Below are 9,435 nucleotides of genomic sequence, written 5' to 3'. Positions count from 1 at the left end.
ATCAGAAAATTCAGTAGTAAAAGTAGTAAAATGAATATGAGTTATAAGGTTGGCAAGAAGGAGCCACATGATTATAACAAGGCGCCATCACTTTAGCAATTACAACAACTAGTGCAGTGAGCATCATATAATGATATGCTCCTTTCACCTGTTCATCATTTTTTGTAAGCTGAGAATTTGGTTGTACTCTTGTCAAGTGAATTTGTTTCTTTGCTTATAAATACCATAAATAATGAATATTGTCACAGGTTTTGCTTGGTAAATAAACGTGACTACTGACCAAATTTATTAAATATCTGAAGTAAGTTTAGCAATATCATATACTGCACCTTCTTGTAAGTACAGTGCAGGAATGTGATCATCAGGTTTCATTAAATTGTGATCACAGATGTTCTCATCAAAAACTTTCATGCTTAAGTAAATTCTAAGGTAAGTTACTGTCCAGATGTTAGTACATGGACGCCAACTCAAAACTGTAAATATAAGTTTAGCTTAATTATTTTCTAAAATGTTATGTTCAAGATTTTCTTTAATTAAGTATTTTTAACTGGATAACTTGATTTTTTTTCTTTTTTACTGCAGATGTACATTTACATATTGGACTAGAAAGCAGTAGTTATATTTATAATGCTTTATTTATTACAGATGGCTATTGAAGCAACCCTTTATTGACCCGAAAAGACTGAGTGTATTTGGAAAGGTAATTAGTAGAACATTCATTTGCATCATTTTTTAAATGTGCAATATAATATGCTTAGTGTTTGCGTGCTTTCTTAACCCTTTAGGGACGATAATCTAAAGGTTATACTCATGTAAAAACAGGGAGGTTAATATTCCAAGAACTGGTGTGTGGGTAAGTTATCTGGACAAAGTTATGCGCATTATTCAATCCAGATGTTCAGTGGAGCTTACCTGAATAAGATTATTCAGTTAACTTTAAATGAATAACTTTCCAACCAGACTTATGCACTTAACAGTAGCCTGACAGCGTTTAATATCTGCATGCATCGGCTAAACCTTGGCCCCATCCCTTGAACACTTTCAGCACTGCCTCATTTTATGCAGATAAATTTTGTGCACACTATGAATCTGAACACAAACGTTTTCCACTCATGGGGGGGAAATATTCAAGCCTTGGCTTTTGTTTGGCTATCTCCAAACGTTAGCCAAACAAAACCTTTGAATATTGACCTCAGCATTTGAAAATTTGCTCTGTGCCCCCCTTCCTCCATATGTGGGTAAAAGTGGGCAGTGTTAGGTTCAAATAGCAAAAGTATGCATGTTAATGTCATTTGCAAATCACTGTGCATACTTTCTGGCATGTACTTTCTACTTGTTTCAATGGTGCAAGGTATGCTAGTACAAAAGGTACCTGTGATTTGCGTTCCTCCCACACATCAGTGCTATGAGGAAAACTGGCAGAGCTGCTAGACCCCAGGACAGGAGATTAAAGAATACGTAATCTGCTCTGAAGTGGCTGAAAGGTGGAATATAAATCTAAATAAATCAAAATAAAAACAGAGAATTCCAGGAAATCAGAAAACAAATATGTATGTTTTCTGGTCCAGTAAGGTCTTCAAAGAGTGGCGTGAGAGGATATGGTTGAGGAAAGAAAAGATCATGGATTCAGGGAAGAATCTGACTCAGAAGGGTGCCTGCATCTGTTTATTCTCCCCTCTGTGACTACCCTGTACTGCAAGGGTGGGCTCACTACAGCAAACAGGCCAAACCTGGCCTAACAGCAGCTTTTTTCCAGCCCTCCTTCTCCTCAATTTGCCCTAATAGATCCGGCCCGTCGGTACCTTCAATGTCATCAACAATGGCCTCACATCGCAGGCCTTTGTTGATTACTTCAACCTGGATGTCAGTGGTCGGAGGTGATGTCCCCCCCAGAGGAAATTCTACAACCACGATTTTTCAGTGTGGCCTGCACAGAGGAGGAGGAGCAGCAGAGCAGCTTCAACAATGGATTGGCTCCTCCCTGGCATGCAGTGATGGTGACAGTGTCATCGGAGAAGCAAGAGAGGTTATGAGGCTGCCAAGTGAATGTGTGTAAGAGAGAATGAATGGATGCCTGCCTAAGGGGATTACCCAAGGGAAGTCTTGCCTAACAAATCTGCTTCATTTTTTTAAGGGGTTAATAAACATGTGGATAAAGGTGAACCGGTAGATGTAGTGTATTTGGATTTTCAGAAGGCGTTTGACAAAGTCCCTCATGAGAGGCTTCTACGAAAACTAAAAAGTCATGGGATAGGAGGCGATGTCCTTTCGTGGATTACAAACTGGTTAAAAGACAGGAAACAGAGAGTAGGATTAAATGGTCAATTTTCTCAGTGGAAAAGGGTAAACAGTGGCGTGCCTCAGGGATCTGTACTTGGACCGGTGCTTTTGAATATATATATAAATGATCTGGAAAGGAATACCACGAGTGAGGTTATCAAATTTGCGGATGATATAAAATTATTCAGAGAAGTTAAATCACAAGCAGACTGTGATACATTACAGGAGGACCTTGCAAGACTGGAAGATTGGGCATCCAAATGGCAGATGAAATTTAATGTGGACAAGTGCAAGGTGTTGCATATAGGGAAAAATAACCCTTGCTGTAGTTACACGATGTTAGGTTCCATATTAGGAGCTACCACCCAGGAAAAAGATCTAGGCATCATAGTGGATAATACTTTAAAATCGTCGGCTCAGTGTGCTGCAGCAGTCAAAAAAGCAAATAGAATGTTAGGAATTATTAGGAAGGGAATGGTTAATAAAACAGAAAATGCCATAATGCCTCTGTATCGCTCCATGGTGAGACCGCACCTTGAATACTGTGTACAATTCTGGTCGCCACATCTCAAAAAAGATATAGTTGCGATGGAGAAGGTACAGAGAAGACCAACCAAAATGATAAAGGGGATGGAACAGCTCCCCTATGAGGAAAGGCTGAAGAGGTTAGGGCTGTTTAGCTTGGAGAAGAGATGGCTGAGGTGGGATATGATAGAGGTCTTTAAGATCATGAGAGGTCTTGAACAGTAGATGTGACTCGGTTATTTACACTTTCGAATAATAGAAGGACTAGGGTCATTCCATGAAGTTAGCAAGTAGCACATTTAAGACTAATCAGAGAAAATTCTTTTTCACTCAACGCACAAAAAAGCTCTGGAATTTCTTGCCAGAGGATGTGGTTAGTGCAGTTAGTGTAGCTGGGTTCAAAAAGGTTTGGATAAGTTCTTGGAGGAGAAGTCCATTAATGGCTATTAATCAATTAGGGAATAGCCACTGCTATTAATTGCATCAGTAGCATGGGTTCTACTTAGTTTTTGGGTAATTGCCAGGTTCTTGTGGTCTGGTTTTGGCCTCTGTTGGAAACAGGATGCTGGGCTCGATGGACCCTTGGTCTGACCCAGCATGGCAATTTCTTAGGTTCTGTGTGTGTGTGTGTGTGTGTGTGTGTGTGTGTCTCTGTGTAAAAATGAATGGGTACCTGCCTGGGGTTTGGGGGGTGGTGGAGTGTATGTAAGAATGAATAGGTGCCTGCCTGGGTGGGAGCTGTGTGCTTGTGAGAATGAATGGATGCCTATTTCAGATATGTATGTGTATGGCGAGAGTATGAATCTTGTGTCTCCATTCAAATAAAAGAATTTTTGGACAATATTTGGTGTCTAATCCACTATTTGCCCACACGGCGTTTTTAGATCACCTACCCTCTTGCTTCATTGGTCCTGCCTATGTTACAGTACGTTTGTAATGCAAGAAACCATTATTGAGTGGACTATAATTGCAGGAGCTTTCAACCTAACACCTCTCAAGTAGGATTTTTGAAGAGTGCTACGGTAGTGTTCATCGATCAGCTAGAATAATTATTTGAGCATCTCGCAAGTATGTATATGTGTGTGTGTGTGTGTGTGTGTAGTTCTACAATATATCCATATCTAACACCCCATTTCATGCTTGGACTTATTTTGATTTCTCTATTGCGTTCCCTAACAAAAGCAAGACTATAAGTTCCTGATTGCAGGAAAGTAAAACCAGGACTGGATCAACCTGTCCTGAAAATCTGGAGCCAGTTTACAACCCTAGCCTCAACTTTTATGGTCCAGAGAACTGAAAAGCATGGGGGTAACCTGCACGGAGCAGCCATTTCTACCCTTAACAGAAGGCATGGGATTATTACCCATAACTAATAAGACTTGATTCTTTTAATGCAACTGCAAAATCTCTCTCTGCTTTGATGGTGAGTGTGTGTATGGGGGGGGGGGGGGGGGGGGGGGGGGAGAGAGAGAGAGAGGAATTTGATTCAAATGACAACTAACATGGGCCCTGACTTTTATGGTCTCAGGTACTAATTAGCAGACATAAATTTAAAAGCACAGCCAAGTCCATAAGCAAAGCATCTCAAGCAGCATAGTCTGAATTTTCAAGAAGGTTCCTCACCCGGTAATAATCTTGCTAGTAGTAAATTTTTTATGGCTTATGGTAAGGCTTGGGGATACCTGCTTGAAGCGGCAATTGCTGTCCTTAAGAGAAACATGGAGGTAACCTGCATGGTGTAGCAGATACTACCATAAGAAGCTGGCTGGGCGGTCTGGTCCTTTTCTGCTGTCATTACTATGTTACGGTGTTACTAAGTGCAGCCTGGCTTCCAAGGAATCCAGAGCCCATGAACGTCAGAAAACGTTGCAGTGGGAGCATTCAGACCTGAAACAGGGGTAGATCATGGTACACACTTGTCACAGTGGCAGCAACAGAAGTGACTGGCTATTGCGAAGGACATGCCCCGTGGAGTGAACACGAGCCCTGCAGCTAAAGTTGCAGGACAAAGCATGCATGGATTGGGCAGTTGCTGGAAAGGACACGCCCCATGACTCAAACAGAAAGCGCTGAAACAGGTAGTGAGCAGGGCACCTCGTGACCCAAGGAGCAGCCTGAGGAAGAGACACTGAGCAGCATAGCTGCAAGAAAGCCTGGGCTCTGCCACTGCTGCAGAGAATCAGTTACCTTTCAGTGAGATGGTGGGGAGGAGGAGGTGAGAAAGAGAAGTCAGAAGGGAAGGGTGTTAAAGAAAATAGCTGAGAAGAAAGGTGACAGAGGAAATGGTGTGGCAGAGGAAATTGAAGAGAAGGGAGAGTCAGAGGCCATGGGGACATCAAGCAGTCACACTCCGGCAACTCAATCACTCAGACTCCACCTGCTCTTTCACACAGACAGCAGCCAAACATTTCCCACTGACCCATATAGTCAGTCGCAGACAGAGTTCACACCCCTCCCCAATCACACAGGCCCACACTTGCACAGAGCCCACACCACCCACAGACCACACTCAGATCCACTCATTGATGGACACACACTCACACTACCCCCTCACTTCCATGCATTTCATACATAGAGCCCATATACCAACTGACCCAGATGCATACACTACTCACTCACATTCAGTAGCACAGACCGTACCTATGTACATACACCCAACACCAAACATGCAACTCCACTACCCCCTCCCCCCACCATATATGCACTAGCATTCTGCTCAGGAGATGGTTGGCCATGGGCCAGAAAGGAAGCTGCTACATGGTTGCATGTAGGGTAGAGGGGGATAAAACTAAAGGAGAGGGTAGGAAATAGTTGGAGAAGGGAGCAGGAGAGGTGAGAGAAGAAAGAAATGGTGATGCAGGAAAGAAAGGGGAAAATGGTTGGTTAGACCCTCACAACCTGCCCAACGCAATCATCCCCACCTCTCCCACTCAGTCACAAAGACATGATGCCAACAACCTGCCAATCACATATATACTCCATTGTGCAAATTTTTCCCACCTCCCCCAACTCATATATAACCACACTTTGAAGGACAAAGGCCACACTGCACAGACCCACAATAATTCACTTTAACATATTGCTCATACCACCCACTCACCTTCCATGTACACAAACACACACAGAGCTGATATGCCAAGTTCCACAGATGTTCACACTCTGCAGCCACCACTCACTCACATGTAAAAGTAGTCACAGGACCATACCTATTAAATACATACACATACGCCCACACATGCAACCCCACTTCACCCCCACCCAGAATATGTACACCACTGAGAGTCGAGGCATACTACAACTGGTGAGACAGATGGGTTGTGGCAGCCATGCAGGAGAGTCATTTCATTTGCAACTTACTCACCATAGTTACCCAATTGCCAGTTTCTAACAGAAACCCAGATTAGCGTTGCTTGCACTGGAATTCAGTTCAACTATTATATATCCTCACTCCATAACTTACCATACAGCATGAACAGCCTCTCACAATCAGATAATAGCTCTAACACACGTTAGCTGCAAACACCATACCCAATAAGCAGAGTAGCTAACACTGGAAAGAAATAAACCATTTACACTCACCATCATCTTTACACATTTAAACATGTGACCACACAATCTTTTCATTCTGCCACTGTGCACCTCATTATGCCTTTCCATTGTGTCATTTTTGATAGATATGATAACTTGGGAGCAGACCAGCTTGAGGATATACCAGAGGATAGGAGTTGCTGGACTCCTGCAGTCTTTTTAACAAAAAACCTTTTATTATATACCACCCAAAAAAGAAAACCAAGCAAAAATAGGACTGCTTACTTCAACAGACTGGCAAGTGACATTTACAAACCAGATAAATTACAGAGCTTATAGGTACATTGTCTGACATATCCTTGACTTTGCTCTTCGCTCTGGGCCTTCCTGTTCCCTCTGACGGCCTGTCTACTGAACCTCCTACCAAGGGAACCATTCTGGGACCAGAATTCCCTTCCTATCTCTGGCTTAAGGTGGAGGTGGACCACAATCTTTGAGCCGGTAGTCTGTGGCTTTCTATTGTACCTTCTGTCACACACCCTTCTTCTCAGCTCAGCCCTTCTTGGGTTGAGCACCTGCCAAAAACCAGGGACACCTCCTGGGAAAGGAAGTCAGTGTAGATGTTTCTCTTCCCAGCTCAAAGCTGAACCTTTAAGTTGAAGGGTTGGAGGGCCAAGAACCATCTCATGACTCTCTCCTTGGGTTTTGTTTGGGGTAATCCAAATAAGAGTTTGTAGTCTCCTCACCAGGGTGAACTAGCATCCTAGCAGATGGTAATAGAAAGCTTTAAGGCCCACAACAGCTAGTTGCTTTCTTTTCTATTGTTGGAGTAATTCTTCTCCTTTGGTATATAGCTTTTGGCTATTGAAGGCCATGGGGTGTTCCTAACCATCTTTTCCCCTAAATCTACCTCTGAGGCATCAGTTTTGGACTGCGAAGGAGGATTTATTGACGTCTGGGCTCATCAACACTGGCTCTGAACACAAGGCACTCTGTAGCCTCCCAAAAGGCCTCTTCACTTCTGGGGCCCATCTGACCTTCTCTGGAGCCTTGTAGTCAGATGAGGGGCTCAGCTTTTTCTCCAAAATTGGAAAATACTTTCTATCAGGGATGTAAATTCATTTAAATGAAATAGACAATGGCAACAAAATTGTTCTATTTGTCTTGTTTTGGGAGCACACGAAACAAAAAAAAAAAGAGATGAAAATTTCATAAAATTAGTATTTCATGTTAGTGCACATGAATCTGGACTAGTGCATGCTAACTGAATATTTTCATGCACTAACCATAGTTAGTGTACACTAACTGAAAATGTTACCAATAAGTTAATAAGTGTCAATTGGGGAAGCAGTTTGTTAGCCAGAGGTATGGTTCTGCAATCCCATTGGCTGTGTCATTAGGTACTTGTTTGTATTGCCAAGGTTTCAAGATGGTGTTTATGGAGGGATGGCCATTAAGTTCTAGTCAGCCAAAGCATGTAATGCAAATGCATATTTTGAATTTGCCAATCCCTTTGTATTTTAGGAAAGGTGCCCTGGTATTTTGGGATATACATACTTTGAATTCCCTGATGTGTGTCTGTGTGTTTGGGTGGAGGGGGTGACTGGTGAGAGCAGAAGTGATTGGGGTGAATGTATGGGGTAGCAGGTGGGAGAGAGACTGGTTGGGATGGTGACTGATGACAGAAAGGCAGCCTGATATGTGTGGATGATTCATGAGAGGGGGAGTAAACAGGATGACTGGGTGTGTCATGTGTTGGTTAGAGACTGGTTGAGGTGGTGACTGGTGAGAGAGAGGCAACCTGGTGTTGGGGTGACTGGTGAGAGGGGAAGTGACTGAGTGGACTGTGTGGAGTGACAAGTGGGAGAGAGACTGGTTGGAGAGGCAGCCTGCTGTGTGTGTGGGTGACTAGTGTGAGAGGGAGTGACTGGCGTGACTGTAAGGAGTGACAGGTGGGAGAAAGACTGGTTAGGTGATGACTGGGGAAAGAGAGGCAGCCTGATGTACGTGGGGGTGACTTGTGAAAAGGGGAATGACTGGGTTGACTTATGGGGTGACAGGTGGGGAGAGAGACTGTTTACAATGGTGACTGGCAAGAGAGAGCGGCAGCTTGTTTTGTGTGGGGGGGTGACTGGTGAGAGGGGATGTGGAAGAGAGAGGCAGCCTGGTAGGGTGAGGGTTAACTTGGGTAACTGTATGGGGTAAGAGGTCACCTGCCACACACTCAGGCTGCCTCTGCTTTTGCTTTTGCCTTTGCCGACTAGAACTTAATGCTATTATGTATTGCATCACTTGTTTGTTTACACTTGTTACCAGGCACTGACCATCTCCCCCACAAACACCACCTTGCAATCTTGGCAGCACAAACAAGTAACTGAGGAGAGAAGCCAAAGGAATGTAGAACCATACCTCTAGTTAATGAACTGCTTCCCAAGTGATACTTTTTAACTTATTGAAACATTTTCAGTTAGTGCGCACTAACTCCAAAATCAGGGAAACCAGAAATAAACCACCCCCAAAACCATTTTAAAAATGAAATCAAACAATAACAACACAAAATGACACAAAAAAAAAATCAGCGCACATCCTTACTTTTTATAGTATCCAGCAAGGCCAAAAAGGCTCTCACGTTGCTCTTTGTCTATGCGACTCTGACCAAGGTGATTGCTTCTACTTTCCTTGCTTAGGGATGGACCATCCCTCTTCCAAGGGAGTATCCCAGGTTACTGTACTTCTTGGCCCCCCTAGTAGGCACTTCTTGGGATTGGCTGTCAGCCCAGCCTTTCATAAGCTTGTAAGCATCTCCTGGAGTTGGCTTAAGGTATGTCTCTTCCGTTACTGTGGGCATAGTAGGCAGTAAAATTAAGCACTGGAACACAGCTGGAACCTCCATGAAGTAAACATGGCAAGACTGTAAACTGGAAGTTGCCCTCCAGGTGCTGCTGGCATAAGCAGACCTGCTAGTAACCCCTTTGTCAGGTCAAGTATGGAGATATAGCGGGTTGTCTCTAGGTGCTCAATGATTTCATCCACATGAGGCATGGGATGGGCCTCCAGCTTTGAGGCTTCATTAATCTTCCTGAAGGTCTATACAGAATTGGA

General features: G+C 43.5%; 1 protein-coding gene across 1 annotated transcript in view; it reads left to right on the top strand.

Moving 5' to 3' along the window:
- Positions 1-651: 651 nt before the first annotated feature.
- The window catches only part of LOC115093511 (inactive dipeptidyl peptidase 10-like), a 38,666-nt gene continuing 29,882 nt past the window's right edge, over positions 652-9,435 (top strand). Inside the window, exon 1 of the mRNA XM_029605347.1 lies at positions 652-700. The gene's annotated coding sequence lies outside the window, so the exon portion shown is untranslated. The remainder of the gene's footprint in view (positions 701-9,435) is intronic.

The sequence above is a fragment of the Rhinatrema bivittatum genome, chromosome 6 (assembly GCF_901001135.1).
Source record: "Rhinatrema bivittatum chromosome 6, aRhiBiv1.1, whole genome shotgun sequence".
Taxonomy (NCBI): domain Eukaryota; kingdom Metazoa; phylum Chordata; class Amphibia; order Gymnophiona; family Rhinatrematidae; genus Rhinatrema; species Rhinatrema bivittatum.
Note: the sequence above shows the minus strand (reverse complement) of the source record. Positions and strands in the feature narration are given on the sequence as shown.